Source organism: Macaca thibetana, chromosome 20 (assembly GCF_024542745.1).
Source record: "Macaca thibetana thibetana isolate TM-01 chromosome 20, ASM2454274v1, whole genome shotgun sequence".
In the NCBI taxonomy this organism is placed as follows: Eukaryota; Metazoa; Chordata; class Mammalia; order Primates; family Cercopithecidae; genus Macaca; species Macaca thibetana.
In genome coordinates, this window is record NC_065597.1 from 43,419,580 (window position 1) to 43,441,097 (window position 21,518).

At 46.3% G+C, this 21,518-nt stretch overlaps 1 long non-coding RNA gene across 1 annotated transcript; it reads right to left on the reverse strand.

The window, feature by feature from the left end:
- Positions 1 to 375: 375 nt before the first annotated feature.
- LOC126944939 (uncharacterized) lies at positions 376 to 17,484 on the reverse strand. Its single transcript, XR_007722237.1, has 3 exons — positions 17,238 to 17,484; positions 5,953 to 15,925; positions 376 to 3,041 (listed from the first exon to the last, which is right to left on the reverse strand). It is a non-coding gene; the product is annotated as an uncharacterized LOC126944939 (long non-coding RNA).
- Between the last annotated feature and the right edge of the window lie 4,034 nt (positions 17,485 to 21,518).

Below are 21,518 nucleotides of genomic sequence, written 5' to 3' on the forward strand. Positions count from 1 at the left end.
TCCTTATAAAAGAAGGCTATCTTGTCATTTGTGACAACGTAGATGAACCTAGAGAACATTATGCTAAGGGAAATAAGCCAGGCACAGAAAGGTAAACACTGCATGATCTCACTTAGGATGTGGAATAAAAAAAAAATTGAACTCTTAGAAGCAGAGAGTAGACTGGTGGTTATCAGGGGCTGGAGATGAAGAGGAAACAATGAAGAGATATTGGTTAAAGGACCTAAAATTTCATTTAGACAGGAAGAATAAATTCTAGAGATCTATTGTGCAGCATGGTGACTATAGTAAATAATGTATTCTATACTTGAAAATTGCTAAAAGAGTAAATTCTAAATGTTCTCATAAAAATAAGTATGTGGGGTGATGCATATGTTAATTAGTTTGATTTAATTATTCCACAAAGTATACATATATCAAAGTTTCATGATGTATACCATAAATCTACACAATTTGTCATTTTTTGATTAAAATAATAATAGTAATAATAATAAATTCTATGTAGCAACAACCCCTAGACTAAGGAAACAAGAGCCCCTCAGCTTTGCCCCCAACCAGCTGAGCAGCCTTAGTTAAGGATGTAGCTTCTCTTTGGCTACCCCTGGTCTCGTTTTCTGCAAGCTTGAGACAATCACCGAAAGCCCTGGTGGCTTTCGAAAGGGCAGTTTAATGGCATGATGAGGGCAGGAGCCAGGCCAAAGAGGATTTTGAAGGGAGCTTCTGAAGGATAAACTGTTTAGTGTTTCTTGACTAAGTTGGTGACAAGATGTAGTTCAGAGTAATCAAGAGGACAATGATCTAAGCCTTTTGCTGATTGTTAAGGGCCAAGGGATCCTAAGGGCTTGGCATCTGGCCCCATTCGCCTGCATTTTCTCTTCTCTCATTTTCCAATGATCTTACCAGGACAGCTTTCTCTCTCTACGTGTGTGCCTTCACAAAGGGCTGCCTTATTAAATAGTAACTCTCATTCTTAGAGTCCATGTCCTTTCCCCCCGGTCCTGTTTCCTCTTTCCCTCTGTAATGTGAAGGACTGTGCAATTCAATCTATTTTGGAATTAGAAGTTTGGAGCAGTTTGATACAATCACACTGTATCAAATCATTTTGAAATTAATGTTCATTCAGACCTGTAATGAGGCATGTGGCAGGTTGAGAGGGCACACGTGTAAGGGACCATGCCAACACACACTCATCATCCCAGAAACACAATCAGGCCCTAGCTCAGCATTTCCCATATGTCAGTCATTTGAATATACCTTCATTATTTGTAAGAATATTTTGCTATATTCACTGATCACCCAACTAATTTTTTTTTTTTTTTTTTTTTTTTGAGATGGATTCTCTCTCTGTCACTCAGGCTGGAGTGCAGTGGTGCCATCTCAGCTCACTGCAGCCTCTGCCTCCTGGGTTCCAACAATTATCCTGCCTCAGCCTCCCAGGTAGCTGGGATTACAGGTACATGCCACCATGCCTGGCTAACTTTTTTGTATTTTTAGCAGAGACGGGGTTTCACCATGTTGGCCAGGCTGGTCTCAAACTCCTGACCCCAGGTGATCTGCCCGCCTTGGCCTCCCAAAGTGCTAGGATTACAGGCGTGAGACACCACGCCTGGCCCACCCAACTAATTTTTAAATCAGCTACCTGTTTTTTAACTTAGCTCTTCATTAAAAAATAATAACCATGAAAAGAATGGGTTTGATATGTTAATAGTATATTTTTTCTAATTTAAAATATACATAGTCATTCCTCAGAGGGTATTGGTTCCAGGGCACTCCTGACTCCCTGCAGACACTAAAATCTGCAGATGCACAAGTCCCTGTATAAAATGGTGTAGTATTTGCATATAACTTATGCACATCCTGCTATATATTTTAAATCATCTCTAGATTACTTATAATACCTAATATAAGTAAATGCTATATAAATATTATACTGTATTTTTTACAGTAATGACAAGATATAAAATCTGTACAGTCTGGGCATGGTGGCTCACACCTGTAATTCTAGCACTTTGGGAGGCCAAGGCAGGCAGATTGCTTGCATCCAGGAATTCAAGACAGACCAGCCTGGGCAACATGGTGAAACCCCATCTCTACCAGAAGAAGTTACAAAAAATTAGCCAGGCTTGTTGACTCCCGCCTGTAGTCCCAGGCTCGGGAAGCTGAGGTGAGAGGATCACCTGAGTCTAACAGGCGGAGGTTGCAGTGAGCCAAGATCGTGCTACTGCACTCTAGCCTGGGTGACACAGCAAGATCCTATCTCAAAAATTAATTAATTAATCTAAATAAAATTAGTACAATGCAATTCCTGGTTGGTTGAAGCCACAGATGCAGAACTCACAAATATAGAGAGGGCCAACTGTATACATCACGCTCATCCGTTAACCTCATTTTCTGTACCACCAGTGTATATACCACACTTGCAAAACACCATTAGAACTCACCACTGCACTCGAAGGTGATCATTGGGAAGGCATGTGCTCCTCCCAGGCCTCAACATTGCAGTAACACTTGTCCACCTAGATCCCATTTTTTCAATAGGAGCCTTCACTGTATATACTTAATCTGGATTAAGGTCATTTTTTGGGAGGGAGGGAGGCTTATATTGGTTTGCTGGGACAGCCACAACAAATTACTACAGACTGGGTGACTTAAGCAACAGAAATTTATTTTCCTCCAGTTCTGGGGGCTGGAAGGCCAAAATCAGCCAGACCAGTTTCTTCTGAGGCCTCTCTCCTTGGCTCGTGGATGCCATCTTCTCCCTGTGTCCTCATGTGGCCTTTCCTCTGCGCTTCTCAGCGTCCTAATCTCTTCTTATGGGAACAGCAGTCATATCGCATTAGGGCTCACCCACATGACCTCATTTGCCTTAATCACCTCCTTAAAGGCCCTGTGTCCAAACACAGTCCCATTTTGAGGTACTGGGGGTTAGAACTTCCACAAACAGATTTTGGAAAGACACGAGCTAGCCCATCACAGGGCTTAAGTGCAGGATGAGAGAGGATGGTGAATTCAATATGAGGGCCATGGTTGGAAGAATCAGGCTGCAGGGGATTACAAAGGAAAAGTCAAAGTTTGAAAGTAAAATGAGGGGGGGAAAAGGCAAAAAATAAGAATCAGGTTTAAACACCTGAAGACATTGCTCATTCTTATTTACAAGTCACTGGATGAAAAAAAAAAAGAAAAAAGAGGATATCACTCATGACCAAGAAGTGCTTATGGCAGGGTGCCAAGGCTCACGCCTGTAATCCCAGCACTTTGGGAGGCTGAGGCAGGCGGATCACGAGGTCAGCAGATTGAGGCCATCCTGGCTAACAAGGTGAAACCCCGTCTCTACTAAAAATAGAAAAAATCAGCTGGGCATGGTGGTGGGTGCCTGTAGTCCCAGCTACTGGCGAAGCCGAGGCAGGAGAATGGCATGAACCCGGCAGGCGGAGCTTGCAGTGAGCTGAAATCGCGCCACTGTACTCCATCTTGGGTGACAGAGCGAGACTCTGTCTCAAAAAAAAAAAAAAAAAAAGTGCTTATATATAAAAAATCGATGAGTCTCTAGAATATCCCAAATCCAATCAAAACAACCACAGTGTTGTCTGCTTGCGAATGGATCTAGAAAGATAGAAACAGGCTGGGCACGGTAGCTCACGCCTATAATCCCAGCACTTTGAGAGGATTGCTTGAGCCCAGGAGTTCCAGACCAGCCTGGGCAACAAGGTGAGACCCTGTCTTTACCAAAAAAAAAAAAAAAAAAATCAAAAAATTAGCTGGGCATGGTGGTGTGCACCCACAGTCCCAGCTTCTTGGGAGGTTGAGGCAGGAGGACCATTTAATCCCAGGAGGGTCCAGGCTGCAGTGAGCCGTGTTTGTGCCACTGCACTCCAGCCTGGATGACAGAGCAAGACCCTTTCTCTTTTTTTTTTAAAAGAAAGACATAAACAACTGACAGAACAATCTTTGTCCAAAGGGAATGTGTGTAGGGCAACTTAGGAAGATGGGGCAGAAACACAGGAGTCTGTGTGGTCTTAGACACTGTCCAGGATCAGGGAGCAGAGGGTGTAGGGAACTAACCTAGGCACTTACCTTAGAGTAGAGCTGGAAGCTCAGGGGATGCCGCCGACCATGAGGATGGTGTGGTCCACCTGGCTGTGCCTCCCAGAAAGGGCTGCTGACGAGGAGGAAATGTGCCCGTCAAGGAGTACAGGAGTCTGAGCTCGATCTCTTACATGTCTCATGGTTTCTCCACCCACCTCCTGTAAGCATGGCTGGCAACGTAGTAATTAGGGCTGACCCCAAATATTCCAGCTCTTCTCTCCTCCCAAGAACCTACTAGGATTGCATTTCCACTCCTTTGAAATTAGTTGAGTCCACGTGACTTGCTTTCCATGTGACTTGCTTTTGTCAATGAAAAGGGAATGGAACAACATGGGTCTCTTCTAGGGAGAAAGAGACAGTGAGGGATTTGCTACAGTTCTTTTCCTTCCTATGTAATGGTTGAAATGGAGACTCCATCAGCCTGGATCCCAGGGCACAACGATGAAAGGAGTCCCTCTGCTGACCTGTGCTAAACGTACAGAATAAGCAAGAAATACAGTTTTGTTGTGTGAAGCTGCTGAGGTTTGGAGATTATTTGTTACTGGAGCAGAACCTAGCCCATCCAGGCTGATAGTTAGTGTAAGCCAGTCCTACTGAGTCTGCTCATGTCAGTATTGAGAAAAGAAAAGCAGAATTTCTGTTTCGTTTGTTTGTTTGTTTGTTTTGAGACAGTCTCATTCTGTTGCCCAGGCTGGAGTGCAATAGTGTGATCTCAGCTTACTGTAACCTCTGCCTCCTGGGTTCAGACGATTCTCTAACCTCTGCCTCCCAAGTAGCGGGACTACAGGCACATGCCACCATACTTGGCTAATTTTTGCATTTATAGTAGAGATGGGATTTCACCATGTTGGCCAAGCAGGTCTTGAACTCCTAATCTCAAGTGATAGGCCCGCCTCAGCCTTCCAAAGTGTTGGGATTACAGACGTGAGCCACCACCCTTGGCCTGAGCCACTGCGCCTGGCAGAATTTCTTTTTTTTTTTTTTTTAATTTTTTATTATTATTATACTTTAAGTTCTAGGGTACACGTGCATAACGTGCAGGTTTGTTACATATATAAACTTGTGTCATGTTGGTGTGCTGCACCTATCAACTCGTCAGCACCCATCAACTCGTCATTTACATCAGGTATAACTCCCAATGCAATCCCTCCCCCCTCCCCCCTCCCCATAATTTCTAAACCAACAAAGCTTAGAACGAAACCCTGAGACAAAGTGATCAGTCTTAACTGGCTAACTAGCCTCCTTCTTTTCAACTTGCCCCTGTTGCCCTTTGAGATATTTTATTGAGCTTGATTCCAGCAACAAACTGTGGGTCCACCCCCTTATGTTCTATATTACCCCACACAAACCAGCTGTCTATGGGCCATGTCCAAGCTACCGACATGTTCACTTAGCATGCTTAAAATGTTTAATTAGTTAAAACTGGAGGATTGTATATAAAAATCTAGATTCCTGGCTGCTCAGAAGAAATTAGACTATCCAGCCCCCTTGGTCCTATGTTCTTACATGACTTGAAGCAAAATCACAGCTACCCACTTCAGACGGGAGCTGGGCACACCAAGATGCCACAGTCTCCACAGTTCCCTGTTGCTTAATCTCTGTCCGCTTCATTCACTTCCTGCCTCAACTCTGAGAGCATCTGATTCTGTGACCTCTGTGTCTGCTTCACCCTTACCCCCGCCCCCGCCCACACACACACACACACACTCTTCCAGTCACTCCATCCAGCGTGTATTCTCCCAGACATTCTTTTCCACTCCTTTCTGCCTTTACGTTCCGTTTCCTCTGCCTGGAATGCCCCTCATCATCTCTACTCACTGAAATAAGCCTGTGCATTCATTCACCAACACCCAGCTCAACTGTCACCTTCTGAGGCAGCAGACGCCTGGCTTGGCATCCATCTCCCCTCCCTGCATGGCCCAGTCTTCCCTGGAGACAGAGATGGTCATGTATGTGAGTCCTGGAAAGTGAGATGGAAGCATAAGTGTGTGGTGGATGTCACGGAAGGCCACCTAAAGGAAACATCTCTCCTGGGAACTGGTGTGCACGCCGCCTGCCTCCTCCCTCAGTCTAGCCTCTGGAGCAGAGAACACACCCTCTCCATTACTCCTGCCTCCTTGAAGACGCTTCTCAAATGTCACCTCTCAATTAGATCTTTTCTTTTCTTTTTGTTCTTTTTTTTCTGAACTCTGTTGCCCAGGCTGGAGTGCAGTGGCGCAATCATAGCTCACTGCAGCCTCAAACTCCTGGGCTCAAATGATCCTCCCTTCTCAGACTCCCAAGTATCTGGGACCACAGGTGTGCACCACCACCCTGGCTAATTTTTTTATTTGTGGGGACAATATCTCACTATGTTGCCCAGGCTGGTTTTGAACTCCTGAGCTCAAGCAATCCTCCTGCCTTGACCTCCCAAAGTGCTGGAATTACAGGTGTGAGCCACTCAGCCAGTCCTCAATGAGATCTTTTCTAACTGCCTTACTTAAAATATTGACACCCCTCCCTTCCCAACTCTCCCGACCATTCTTTCCCTGCCTTTCCCCCAATGTGGTCTACTTTTTAATATACCCTATAATGTACGTATTTAGATTTGGTATTTACTGCCTGCTCCCCACTGGAATATCAACCTCACAAGGGCAGGGAATTGTCTTCTTCCTTTTTTTTTTTTTTTTTTTTTTTTTTGGTCTTTTTTATCACCTGTGTATTCCAAGCACCTAGAAAGAACCCATGATAGACATTAATAAGTATCCTGAATGAATAATAGACCTCAGCCATTCCACGCCATTTGAAACCCAGACATTTTTAAGGTTCAGTGTTACTCCCACTTTCCATAAAAACCAAGTCCTATAGGCTGCCTCTGCATCATATCACCTCTCTGATCAATTTTATCCTCTCTATGTTCCCAAACATTACCTGCATTTCAGGCTTTGTCATCTCCCTCTAGCTATGGCATCAGCATTCTATCTTTCCTTTCTTTCTTTCTTTTTTTTTTTTTTGAGATGGAGTTTCGCTCTTGTTGCCCAGGCTGGAATGCAGTGGCGCCATCTCGGCTCACTGCAACCTCTGCCTCCTGGGTTCAAGTGATTCTCCTGCCTCAGCCTCCTGAGTAGCTGGGATTACAGGCACACACCACCACGCCCAGCTAATTTTTGTATTTTTAGTAGAGATGTGATCTCACTATGTTGGCCAGGCTGTTCTCAAACTCCTGACCCCAAGTGATCCACCTGCCTCAGCCTCTCAAAGTGCTAACTGTCTCTCTGTTCTCAATCCTTTCCCCTCCAACCCACCCTACAGAGAGAGGACTTCACTGTGTTAATGTCCTGCTTAAAACCTTTCTTTGGCAAGTGGGCATGGTGGCTCACACCTGTAGTACCCTGGGAGACTGAGGCAAGAGGATAGCTTGAGCCCAGGAGTTTGAGTTCAGCCTGGGCAATATAGTGAGACCCTGTCTCAGAAAAACAAATTTATGAGTTTCAAGTCAAGGCTAAATAGGAAAAAAAAAAAAAAAAAAAAAAAAAAAAAAAGCTTAACCAGCCTCTCTATGGCCCCCATGGCCTTCTCACAAAATCCACTCTCTAATGGCCCCCAAGCCTTAAGTGGTCTGGTCCCACTTCCTGCTGTGCCTGCTCATCCTCGCACCACCCTCCCCAACATTCCTCAGGCCTGCAGAACATCTTACTGCTGGCCACAGAGCTCTCCTGCAGACATTTACATCTTCTGCTCTTTCCACTGAAAATGATCTCCCTGCATCTTTTTTTTTTTTTTAAGAGTCTTGCTATGTTGCCTGGGCTGGTCTTGAACACCTGGCTTCCAGATATCCTCCCACCTCCGCCTTCTTTCTTAGTAGCTCAGATTACAGGCATGAGCTGCACTATTCAGGTTCCCCTGCCTCTCACCAGGCTTGTTCCTATCTTCCTTGGGGACTTCCTCCAGGAAGCCTTCCATAGCTTCACCCCAAGCTGGGTGAGCTGCCTCATATCTGTGTTCACATATCAGCTTGTGCTGACCTCGGTCAGCTTTTCTGACTTTGCCATGAGATCACGTGAGCCTTGAGGACTGGAGTTTTGTCTTATTTTATAATCCCAGTGAGGCTGGGTGCAGTGGTATGCATCAGTAAACCCAGGTTCTGCAGTGAGCTATGCAGTGAGCTATGATAGTATCTGTGAATAGCCACTACACTCTAGGTTGGGCAACAGAGCAAGACCCCATCTTTAGAAAATAAAAACAGGCCAGGCACAGTAGTTCACATCCATGATCCCAGGACTTTGGGAGGCCGAGGTGGATGGATCACCTGAGCTCAGGAGTTTGAGACCAGCTTGGCCAGCATGGCAAAACCCCATCTCTACTGAAAATATAAAAATTAGCTTGGCACAGTGGTGCATGCCTGTAACCCTAGCTACTCAGGAGGCTGAGGCTGGAGAATTGCTTGGACCTGGGAGGCAGAGGTTGCTGTGAGCTGAGATCGTGCCACTGCACTCCGGCTTGGGTGACACAGCAAGACTCCATCTCAAAAAAAAAAAAAAAGTAAATAATAAATAACAAAACAAATTAAATTTATTATTTAAATGTTTTAAATAACAAATGATAATCCCAGTAAGGATACATCATCTAAATAGTAGGCACTTAGTAAATAAGAAGGGAAGGAAAGCAGGAAGAAGGGAAGGGGGAAAGCAGAAAAGAAGAAAGAAAGGTCTCAGATGCTCAGTTCTCTTTCTGGGCACATGGTGGGGCTGCACCTCTCCACCCACTTGAGCGCGTGCTCGGCCATGTGATCTGCTTTGGCCCATGAAATATGAGTGAAAATGACATGTGTCACTTTTAGGCAGAAGCAGATAGGTCAGTCCGTGGTCCCCATCCTCTTTTTACTGTCTGCTGGGTCACAGAAGCATGTGCTGAGATAGAGTCTCTGTCACCCGAGGCCTCTGAGTGACTAAGACAAGCAGAGGCCCTGGTGGATCTGCAGTGGACACACAGCATGGGGTGAGGAAGACACTCTGTTCTTTTGAAGTGCTGAGAGTTTAGGGTTTATTGTTAACCTAGCACAATCACGTCTCTTCTCTTTTTTTTTTTTTTTTTTTTTTTTTTTTTTTGAGGAGGAGTTTCCTCTTGTTCCTCAGGCTGGAGTGCAGTGGCATGATCTCAGATCACTATAACCTCCACGTCCCAGGTTCCAGCGATTCTCCTGCCTCAGCCTCCTGAGTAGCTGGGATTACAGGCACCCACCACCATGCCTGGCTAATTTTCTGCATCTTTAGTAGAGATGGGGTTTCACCATGTTGGCCAGGCTGGTCTCAAACTCCTGACCTCAGGTGATCCACTCGCCCCAGCCTCCCAAAGTACTGGGATTACGGGCGTGAACCACCATGCCCGGCCACATCTCTTCTTTTCTTTTTTAATTTCATCTTTTATTTTAGATGCAGAGGATATACGTGCAGGTTTGTTACATGGGTATATTGCACGATGCTGAAGTTTAAGGTACGATTGATTCTGTCGTCACCCAGGAAATAAGCATAGGACCCAAAAAGTAGTTTTCCAACCCTTGCCCCTCCCTCCCTCTACCCTCTAGAGTCCCCAGTGTCTATTGTTTCCATCTTTATGTCCTATGTACCCAATATTTTGCTCCCACTTGTAAGTGAGAACATGGGGTATTTGGTTTTCTGTTTCTACATTAATTCAAGTGCAGTTGGTTTGAGGTATCGGGGAAAATCACATCTTTTTACCCTTTTATTTGCTAAGAATATCAGACACTACCTTGTCTTTCCCAATGCTATACAATTTTAATTCCAATTGTGTGTTTTCCATGGATTCTTGCAAAGATGCTATAAGGCAAACAGGTCAAATATTATTATCTCCCACATACAAACTCAGAAAAAGAAACTGAATGACTGCCCGGGACTCGCCTGGGTAGGAGAGAAGGGAGCTAACACCAGAGCCCAGGTCCCTGGATCCCCATCCAGGGCTTCCTGCTTCTAGTCAGTAAAACAGCACAGGTCTAAAGAGTCTAAAATCTGGGGATCCCCACCAGAAAGGGGTCCTTCTTTTATTACAAAGGAAATATATCCAAAGGTTAGAATCAGGCCAGGCTTGGTGGCTCACACCTGTAATTTCAACACTTTGGGAGGCCGAGGCAGGTTGATCACTTGAGGTCAGGAGTTCGAGACCAGCCTGGCCAACATGGTGAAATCCCCATCTCTGTTAAAAATACAAAAATTAGCCAGGAATGGTGGCACGTGCCTGTAAATCCTAGTTACTCAGTAGGCTGAGGCAGGAGAGTCGCTTGAACCTGGGAGGCAGAGGTAGCAGTGAGCCGAGACTGCACCACTGTACTCCAACCTGGGCGACAGAGTGAGGCCCCCGTCTCAAAAAAAAAAAAAAAAGAAAAAGTGTTGGAATCATGGACTTTAAAGCCAGACTGCCCAAGTTGGCTCCAGCTCCAGCCCTCACTACCCAGAGCTCATGAGCATAGCTCCCTCTCTCTCAAGTTCCGTTCCTCCAGGCCTGTAACACTGGGAATAATAATAGTACCTACTTCTTACTCTTGTGAGTTTTAAATAAACAAATCCATGAAGAAGACTTGGCATGTCTGGCATATAATAAAGGCTCACTGAGATTTCTCTATGACTGCCCTATTATCACAGTGCTTTCCATTTAAACAGTCGCCTTCCAGGACGGTAATGCCAGGCTGCTGCCACAAGGTGGCACTGTTGTCTCCAGCCACCCTTCCTGAGTAGCTTAAGTTTCATTTCTCAAAATGCCAAGTTGAGTCAGGACGGAAGGAGAACCCAGAAAAAGATGACAGAGTCCAAGAACTCCAGCCAAAAACGTGTCCTCTTTGTCACATCAAAAGTGATGAAACTGCTTCCTTCTTTTATCTCTGCTCTTTCTTGTAGCTGGATCCCCACACCTCGGAATAGGCTGAAAGCAGCTGGTAAAATTGGGCTGCCCAGCCCCAACCCCACACCACGGGCATAACTGGGCAGGGGGTACTAGTGGAAGGTGATTGAATCCACTGCTGTAGAGAAGGGCTTCTCGGGCTGTAGCACGCTTACGCCTCACCTGGGCACCTTGTGAAAATGCAGATTCTGATTCCGCTGGTTTAGGATAGGGTCTGGCACTGTGCATTTCTTTTTTGTTTATTTGTTTTTGTTTTTGTTCTTTGAGACGGAGTCTTCGCTCTGTAGCCCAAGCTGGAGTGCAGTGGTGCTATCTCGCCTTACCGCAACCTCCACCTCCGGGGGCTCAAGCGATTCTCGTGCCTCAGCCTTCCGAGTAGCTGGGACTACAGGCGAGTATCACCACGCCCAACTAATTTTTTGTATTTCAGTAGAGACGGGGTTTCACCAGGTTGCCCAGGGTGGTCTCGAACACCTGAGCTCAGGAGATCCGCCCGCCTCGGCCTCCCATTACAGGGGTGAGCCACCGCGCCCAGCCAGCACTGTGCATTTCTGACAAGCTCTTGGGTGGGGTCTGTGCTGCGCTTCCGGGCTCCATACTCTGAGGACCTGGCCCATTTGTGGCAAATGGAATTGGCGACCTCTTGGAAGTCAAGGCTGCAGTGAGCCAAGTTCCTCATGCATGCCGGTTCACCCAGCCGCACAACAGCCCTGTGAAACCAGTGTCATTGTTCCCGTTTTATGGATGATAAACAAAAACATCAAGTAACTGTCCCAAGGTTGTAACAGCTAATTATTAGCAGAGCCGGAACTCAAACACAATACACTTCTGCTAGATCAAATGTTATTGTTTTATGTTGAATTAAAGTAAACATGGCCCAGCTTTCCCTCCCTGACTTCCCAAGACAAAGAGAAAAGGTCCCGGAGGCAGCAGAGAGTGGAAAGGAGGGCAGCTCCTGGAGCCAAACCTCCCGGACTCACAATCTGCCAGTCAGGAGCTGTGTGACCCTGACGAGTTGCTCAGCCTCTCTGTGCCTTACTTTCTTCATCTCAAAGTAGGGAATAATAATGGCACCTACTTCGGGGAGTTAGGCAGAAAAAGATGACAGCATGATCAATTAAGTGATTAACTGAATAAGCAGGGCACAGGGCAAGTGCCCTTGCAAGCTTTTATGTTATAGAGCAAAAAAGGTCAGGCTTGGGGCTGTGGGTGCTTACCAACTTTCTTTCGGTTCCTTCCAAAATCCCTACCATCTGTGGGCACCCTTCCACTGAACGCCTTTTTAAAAATTGTGGTATTAAAAAAACATAAAATATATAATCTTTACCACTTTCAACTGTACAGTTTGGTAACGTTAAGTATATTCACATTGTTACGAATGTATTTTAATACTTATGTAATTTTTTTTTTTGAGATGAATTCTCACTCTGTCACCAGGCCGGAGTGCAGTGGCATGATCTCAGCTCACTGCAACCTCCACCTCCTGGGTTCAAGCAATTCTTGTGCCTCAACCTCCTGAGTAGCTGGGATTATAGGCACCTGGCCACCACACCCAGCTAATTTCTTTTGTATTTTCAGTCAAGACAGGGTTTCACCATGTTGGCCAGGACGGTCTCGATCTCCTGACCTTGTGATCCACCCGCCTCAGCCTCCCAAAGTGCTAAGATTACAGGCGTGAGCCACCACGCCCAGCCCTGTGTTGCCTATTTTAGAAATTAATTTAAAAATCATTATGCCCTCATGCTACCTGACTTCAAACTATACTACAAGGCTATTGATACCAAAACAGATATATAGACCAATGGAACAGAACAGAGGCCTCAGAAATAGTACCACACATCTATAACCATCTAATCTTCAACAAACCTGCAAGCAATGGGGAAAGTATTCCCTATTTAATAAATGGTGCTGGGAAAACTGGCTAGCCATATGCAGAAAACTGAAACTGGATCCCTTCCTTATACCTTATACAAAAATTAACTCAAGATGGATTAAAGACTTAAATGTAAAACCTAAAACCATAAAAACCCTGGAAGAAAACCTAGGCAATACCATTCAGGACATAGGCATGGGCAAAGACTTCATGACTAAAATACCAAAAGCAATTGCAACAAAAGCCAAAATTGACAAATGGGAGCTAATTAAACTAAAAAGCTTCTGCACAGCAAAAGAAACTATCATCAGAATGAACAGGCAACCAACAGCATGGGGGAAAATTTTTGCAATCTATCCATCTGGCAAAGGTCTAATATCCATAATCTATAAGGAACTTAAACAAATTTACAAGAAAAAACAAACAACCCTATTAAAAATTGGACAAAGGATATGAACAGACACTTCTCAAAAGAAGACATTTTAAAACATATTTAAAAAAGCTCATCATCACTGGTCATTAGAGAAATGCAAATCAAAACCACAATGAGATACCATCTCACACCAGTTAGAATGGTGATCATTAAAAAGTCGGGAAACAACAGATGCTGGAGAGGATGTGGAGAAATAGGAACACTTTTACACTGTTGGTGAGAGTGTAAATTAGTTCAACCCTTGTGGAAGACACTGTGGTGATTCCTCAAGGATCTAGAACCAGAAATACCATTTGACCCAGCAATCCTATTACCGGGTATATACCCAAAGGATTATAAATCATTCTGCCATAAAGACACGTGCACACGTATGTTTATTGCAGCACTATTTACAATAGCAAAAACTTGGAACCATCCCAAATACCCATCAATGATAGACTGGATAAAGAAAATGTGGCACGTATACACCATGGAATACTATGCAGCCATAAAAAAAAGTCAGATCATGTCCTTTGCAGAGACATGGATGAAGTTGGAAACCATCATTCTCAGCAAACTAACACAGGAACAGAAAACCAAACACTGCATGTGCTCACTCATAAGTGGGAGTTGAGCAATGAGAACACATGGACACAGGGAGGGGAACATCACACACCGGGGCCTGTCAGGCAGTGGGGGGTAAGGGGAGGGAGAGTATTAGGACAAACACCTAATGCATGCAGGGCTTAAAACCTGGATGACAGGTTGATAGGTGCAGCAAACCACCATGGCACATGTATACCTGTGTAACAAACCTTCACGTCCTGCACATGTATCTCAGAACTTAAAGTCAAATTAGAAAAAAAAAATCATTATGCCCAAATACATCATTGATGTCTATTTCAGTTGAGTAAAGAGACTTGTTACACTGTGAAAGAGTTAGAAAAAAAGGGGAACATGTGCTTGAAATCAGACTGAACTGAATTCAAATCCCATCCCTGCCATTTACGGGCATTGGAAAAGTCAAGTAAGTTCTCTAAGCCTTTGTCTCCCCATTTTTTTTTTTCAAGACAGGGTCTTGCTCTGTTGCCCAGGCTGGAGAGTACAGTGACTCAATCTCGGGTCACTGCAGCCTTGACCTCCTGGGCTCCAGTGATCTTCACCCCTCAGCCTCCCAAGTAGCTGGGACTACAGGCATGCACCACCATGTCTGGCTAGTTTTTGTATTTTTGGTAGAGACAGGGTTTCGCCATGTTGCCCAGGCTTCCCCGTTCTTCAAAATGCACATGAAAATGATGCCCATCAAAGCATTCCTGGGAGCATTAAATGAGAATTCTTGTAAAGCAAGGAGCACAGAATCTAGCCCAAGAGCAATGTGAGTTCACAGTGACTCTTATTTTGCACTGCACTTGGAAGAACGTTGGACAAAGCGCGTGCCTTGGAAGCCAGAGCAAGAGTTCTCAACCTATGGAGCACCAGGAACACCTGGGGTTCCTGTTAAAAATATCCATGCCAGGAGTTCCACCCCAAACCCACTAAGCCACAATCTAATAGGGTGGATGGAACCTGAGCCACTGTATTTTAACACTCTGCCCCCACCTGTTTTTTTGTTTGTTTGTTTGTTTGTTTGTTTGAGGTCGAGTCTCCTTCTATCGCCCAGGCTAGAGTGCAGTGTCCGATCTCTGCTCACCACAACCTCCACCTCCCGGGTTCAAGTGATTCTCTTTCCTCGGCCTCCCGGGTAGCTGGGACTACAGGCGCGTGCCACCATGTCTGGCTAATTTTTGTATTTTTAGTAGAGACAGGGTTTCACTGTGTTGGCCAGGCTGGTCTCAAACTCCTGACCTCGTGATCCGCCCCCCCCCCCCAACCAGTCTCCCAAAGTGCTGGGATTACAGGCGTGAGACACCGCACCGGCCCACCCTGCCCCTTTAATTCGGGCACATCAAAGCTGAGAACAGCTAAGTGGAGATGCCCTGTGCCCTTGGGTGTCACTTCTGGGCCTTGGGAGGTGGCAGGCCCAGGCAGACTGACATGCTAAGGTTGTCGTTCTAGATGCTGAGAAGTTCTGAAGTCATCGCCAGACAGTGCTAAGAAAGAGAGCTTTGGGGAGTAATTTCCCTCATGTGACCTGAGGGTGGGGGTAGGGATGGAGGAAGTCGCCCTCCCCACTCTGACATCTGATCACCTTCCTTCCACTTGAAGCAGCAAAAAGAAGGTGCAAAGTCCCCGTTGCGTTTTACTGAGCTTCTGATGCACTCCCCCACCTCCCCAGCTGCTCTCTCCACATTCAAGGAAGCAGCGCGGGTAGCAGCAGACCCAGTCGCCCCTGGTTGCCTGAAAGTGTCCTTCCGAGCTTTTTTGTCAGAGAGAAAAAGAAAGCCAAGCTCCGGGCTGTAGGTGCTTACCAACTTTCTTTCGGTTCCCTCCGAAATCCCTCCCATCTGTGGGAGGCTTTTTCTGCCAGTCACCCACGTGCATTTGGTTTGCATCCCAATTCGGCCTTGCCACCGGCTCCCAGAAGCTCTGCGTGCCGCGGGTGGCCACGGAGTCTCCCTCGCGCTCGAGTGGAAAGAGCTGGGACGGCCTCGCAGGCTGCGCTGGCGCCGTGGGAACAGCAGGTGGCGCCACGGACTCAAGGCGCCCTGAACCGGGAGCAGTTCCTAGAGAGAGCAAGATTGTGTTAGCAGGAGCTCAGTAAATGCTTGATAGGTATGTGTGAGAGCTGCAACAGTTTCCCGCTGCACTCTGTGTCCAGGTCTAAGCAGCAAAGCTGGCAGGACGGTGAAAAAGCGAGTGTCCAGAGGTTGGAGTTGAACAATGGGAACACATGGACACAGGGAGGGGAACATCACACACCGGGTCCTGTCGGTGGGTGGGGGCAAGGGGAGGGGGAGCATTAGTACAAATACCTAATGCATGAGGAGTTTAAAACCTAGATGACGGGTTGATAGGTGCAGCAAACCACTATGGCACACGTATACCTATGTAACGAGCCTGCACGTTCTGTACATGTATCCCAGAACTTAAAAGTTAAAAAGTAACATAAAATTTTTGTTTTAAAAAAAGCGAGAGTCTCCGCAGGAAGGGCGGGGGACCCTCCGCCTTGCAAAAACGGGGAAGCCTGTCCCGGAAGCAGTGAAGGCCGCGCAGCACCAGGAGCGGAGGGGCCAGGACTCGGTCGCAAGCTTGGTGGTCTTAGACCCTACACGGGCTTCCCCAAAGACCTGCGGCTGCTAGCAACCCCAACCCCAGGGACAGAGTCCTGGGTCCTGAGGCACCAACTGAGAATTTCCCACGCTGAGTCATTTACATCCCCTTCATGATTTTGGACGTACCTACACGTCACCTGAAATATGACTCAGTTATTTTTTTCTTCAACTCACTTTTTAAAGTTAAATGTAGGCCAGGTACAGTGGCTCATGCCTGTAATCCCAACACTTTGGGAAGCCCAGGCTGGAGGATCTCTTGAGTCAGAAATTTGAGAGCAACCTGGGCAACATAGCAAGACCTCATCTCTGAAAAAAAAAAAAAAAAAATTCAGAGCAGGAGTGGAAGTTTATTTAAAAGGTTTTAGAACAGGAAAGAAGGGAAAGTACGCTTGGAAGAGACCCAAGCAGGGCACTGACGTCAAGGGCCCATATTTTTTTTTTTAATTAGTCAGGTGTAGTGGTGCACACCTGTAGTCCCAGCTACTCAGGAGGCTGAGGTAGGAGAATCGCTTGAGCCCAGGAGTTAGTTCAAGGCTGCAGTGAGCCGAGATCACACCACTGAACTCCAGCCTGGGCGACAGAGCAAGACTGTGTCTCTAAAATAAACAAGAGTTATCTGTATTAAAACATAAATAAATACGTAAATAAGTAGAGCTAAATATAAGAGAAACAGTTTATTGCTATACTAACTAGAAGCCCAGTATTTCTCACCAAAACAGAAGAGAACTATAAAAATAAATACACAACAGTCACGATTTCTTACCAGTCTGGCAGTTTACCGCTGAAAAGCAACTGGTATCTCATCAGTGCTGTGTTTTCCACACTTGAGGAAAACCAGGGATTCCAGCGCAGAAACCAACAGGAATTCGGAATGAAATGAGGTAACAGGTGGTGAAAGGAAAGTCAAGCAAAGTCCAAGAGGGAGGGGTCAAGTTTGTTTGGCTCCACACTGCCAAACAAAGGGAACCCTGACCAACATTCTGTGCCCGGCAGTGGATTCCAGGGCTTCTTGCAAGATACACATTCTTCCGGAAACTGCGAGTTATTTTTGACTGGTAAGTTGGAGGGGAAGGGTAGAGGCCCGGTTTCCTGTAAGCCCACCCCACCCCTGAGGTCCGATGCCAAGCTGATGGTATCACAGGGTCAGGTGGTCCCAAGAGGTCACCCGGCTGGCCTTCCATATCTGGTGACCGATCACCTGTCCCACAACCTTCCTGAGGGGTCTTCCTGCCTCTGCCCTAGTGCATTGCTGCTGTGGAGGGAGCTACAGGGAGGCAGGACCCAGGGCAGCTGGCCGGACAAATGAGTACAGGGAATATGGAGGAGGTGGAGTGGCCCTTCCCTAGACACAGTTTCAGTGAGCCTGTGCTTGAAGAGGTGTCTGCACTGGGTTACACTGTAGGGAAAGACAACCATGGAACTGTGGGCACGGCACTTCCCTTCTTGCTGTTGGTTTCCTCTTCTGTAAATTAAAGAGAGTGGGTCAGACAGGGCCTTATAGTGAAGAGTCATCTCCAAGCGCCTCTGCAGCCTGAGACCTGGGGCTGTTAGAGGGAGGAATTGCCTGGCCAACCATGTCTTTCAGTGCATGCAGTTGTTTTTCTTTTTTTTTCATTTTAAAGACAGGGTCTTGCTCTGTCACCCAGGCTGAAGTGCAGTGGCCTGATCATGGCTCACTGCAGCCTTGAAATCCTGGGCTCAAGTGATCCTCCCACCTCAGCCTCCCAAGTAGCTGGGACTACAGGCACCCACCACCATGCCCAGGTAGTTATTTTATGGTTTACAGAGATAGGGTCTTGCTATGTTGCCCAGTCTGGTATGCAAGAGTTTTGTAACAAAGTGTGCAAATGGTCTCTCCTATTATTTCAGAGAACCAAGAGCCCATGGTCAAGTAGAAGGAGCACCCTCCTCACCGTGTGTGTCCCGCAATCCTGTAATATGGAAAGGCCATTTGTGCCATCTTGTCCTGGAGCTCTTTAAGTCAAGAAGGCCCAATTATTGATCCTGGGCAAGTCTCTAAACTAGCCTGGTATGAGTTTGGGAGTGGGAGAGTTCAAGGGGAGCCAAGGCATGCCTCTGCCCCTCTAATTGTGCAGGGAAGTCTTCAATATTGCACACCTGCTGTGACAGTCCTGGCTCAGTCCCTTTCCAGTGGTGGGGACTGCAGTCAAGTTAATTAATCTCTCTAAGCCTCTGTTTCTTAATCTGTAAAACGGGCATAATGCCTACTTCATAGAATTGTTTGTGGGGGCTAAATGAGATCATTCATGTAGAGTCAGTCAATCAGTATTTGCTGAACACCTACTGTTCTAAGTGTTTGGTGCATAGCCTAGTTCCTTGTACAGGATTAGGCATGCAGGAAGTTTTGGAAAAGCAATGAATATAGGTGTATGTGTGTGTGTATATATATATATATGTTTATATAGAATATCTTCCACACCACAGCAATTCCATTCAGTCCCCTCTTTCAAACATGAAGGGCCTGGGCTTCCTCTTGGCATGGTAGCCAGGTTCCAAGTAAGACTATTTCACCACCAAGTGTTCCAAGAAAAAGGAAGTCGAAGCTTTCATCTTCCTAAGCATTGATCTTGGAAGTCCTGGAACATCACTTCCACTGAATTCTATTAGTCAATGAGGTCACAAGGCCAGCCCAGATTCTTAAAGAGAAGCACACACATGCAGAAAGGAAGGAATTGCTGAGGACCATCTTTGGAAACTACCTAACACAGACGAGGAATAGAACAGGCCTGGTTTCCTGTAAGCCCACCCCACCCCTGAGATCCAATGCCAAGCTGATGGTATCACAGGGTCAGGTGGTCCCAAGAGATCACCCGGCTGGCCTCCTATATCTGGTGACCGATCACCTGTCCCACAACCTTCCTGAGGGGTCTTCCTGCCTCTGCCCCAGTGCATTGCTGCTGTGGAGGCAGCTACAGGGAGGCAGGACCCAGGGCAGCTGGCCAGACAAGTGAGTACAGGGAATATGGAGGAGGTGGAGTGGCCCTTCCCTCGACACAGTTTCAGTGAGCCTGTGCTTGAAGAGGTGTCTGCACTGGGTTACACTGTAGGAAAAGACAACCATGGAACTGTGGGCAAGGCACTTCCCCTCTTGCTCTTGGGTTCCTCTTCTGTAAATTAAAGAGAGTGGGTCAGACAGGGCCTTATAGTGAAGAGTCACCTCCAAGCGCCTCTGCAGCCTGAGGCTTGGGGCTGTTAGAGGGAAGATTTGCCAGCAGTTGCTCACTGACACTGTAACATTTATTCACTTGTTCATTCATTCATTGCCTGCCTTCGCCCCTCATATGTAAGCTGATGAGAGCAGACATTGCTTTGTTTAGTGTTACATTCCCAGAACTTAGAATAGTGCTTGGCACTTAGTAGGTGCTCAGTAAATATTTGTTGAATGAATGAATCAATCAAGTAAGTAATCAATTATTCAATTGTCCTAACCAGCCACAGGAAGTTGAGTAGGACAAGGAGGTTTCATGGAAGAAGTGAGAAGTGGGCTGGGCTTTAAAGACAGGTAGGCCTGGCAAGAACGTGTTCTATTGATGAGCCGATGAGAAGCAGTGAGAGACAGTGGGCCGATGCCCCAGTCACTCTGGTGGACACACAACCAACCACAAACCCTTAACTAATTAAGCCTTCATTAGATTTGATGTGTGTGTCCCCCATGGAGTATGTAGAAAGAGGATGCTGAATTCTCTCCCTGTTTTTTTTTTTTTTTTCCTTGAGATAGGGTCTTACTCTATTACCCAGGCTGGAGTGCAGTGGTGCAATTATGGCTCACTGCAATCTCAACTTTCCAGGCTCAATCCATCCCCCTACCATAGCCTCCCGAGTAGCTAAGACCACTATGCCTGGCTTTTTTTTCTTTTTTCCTGTTTGTTGAGAAGAGTCTTGCTCTCTCACCCACGCTGGAGTACAGTGGTATGATCTTGGCTCACTGCTGCCTCCACCTCCCAGGTTCAAGTATTTCTCCTGCCTCAGCCTCCCGAGAAGCTGGGATTACAGGTGCACACCACCATGCTCAGCTAATTTTTGTATTTTTAGTAAAGACAGGGTTTCACAATGTTGGCCGGGCGGGTCTCGAACTCCTGACCTCAGGTGATCCGCCTGCCTTGGCCTCCCAAAGTGCTGGGATTACAGCCATGAGCCACCGTGCTCAGCCTAATTTTTTAAGATCTTTTGCAGAGATGGGGGCGTCTTGCTGTGTGCCCCATGCTGGTCTTGAACCTCTGGGCTCAAGCAATCCACCCACCTCAGCCTCCCCAAGTGCTGGGATTACAGGCATGAGCCACTGCACCTGGCTAAATGCTGAATTATTAGCTCAGCCCTAGGGGCAGGGCTTTCTCTGAATTATCTCTGTAGATCAATCATTTTCAACTGGGGACAGTTTTGACATTAGACAGTATCTGGTGACGTTTTTCTTGTTACACTGGGTGTAGGGGAGTGGTTGTTATTGGCATCTAGTGAGTAGAGGATAGGATTCTGCTAAACATTCTACAATTCACAAGACGGGCCCCTACAACAAAGAATTATCTCACCCAAAATGTCAATTGTGCCCCTGTTGAGAAATCCTAGCTGTAGAGGGTGATGGGAAAATGCTTTGAATTAGAAACATTTGGGAGCTGGCAGACAGCCGGCAATCTCTGTAGTAGCACTTGGCAGAGAGCTGTGTTCCCACCTAAGATGACTGCGTGTTATAAATAGCTCCTCTCGGTATTGTGGCAGTTGTAGCAGTTTGCATCAATGTCAGAGGAGTTTCAATACATGGATAATAAAAATGCAAAGGAAATATATAAAGGGAGAGAATGAAAGACTAGAAGCAGCGGACGCATTGAGCTTTTCCTGCAGCTAAGGAGAAGCACGCCTTCCACACTTAAGTGGAAAGATTCTTCCTCCAAAATAGTTCTCAGATTCCTCCACTCCCTCCCCACTGCAACTTCCTGGTCCAAGCCCCCATCCTCTGGCACCTAGACCAATACTGCCACCGCGAAGAAAAAAAAAATATATATATATATAAAATATCTTCCATACCACA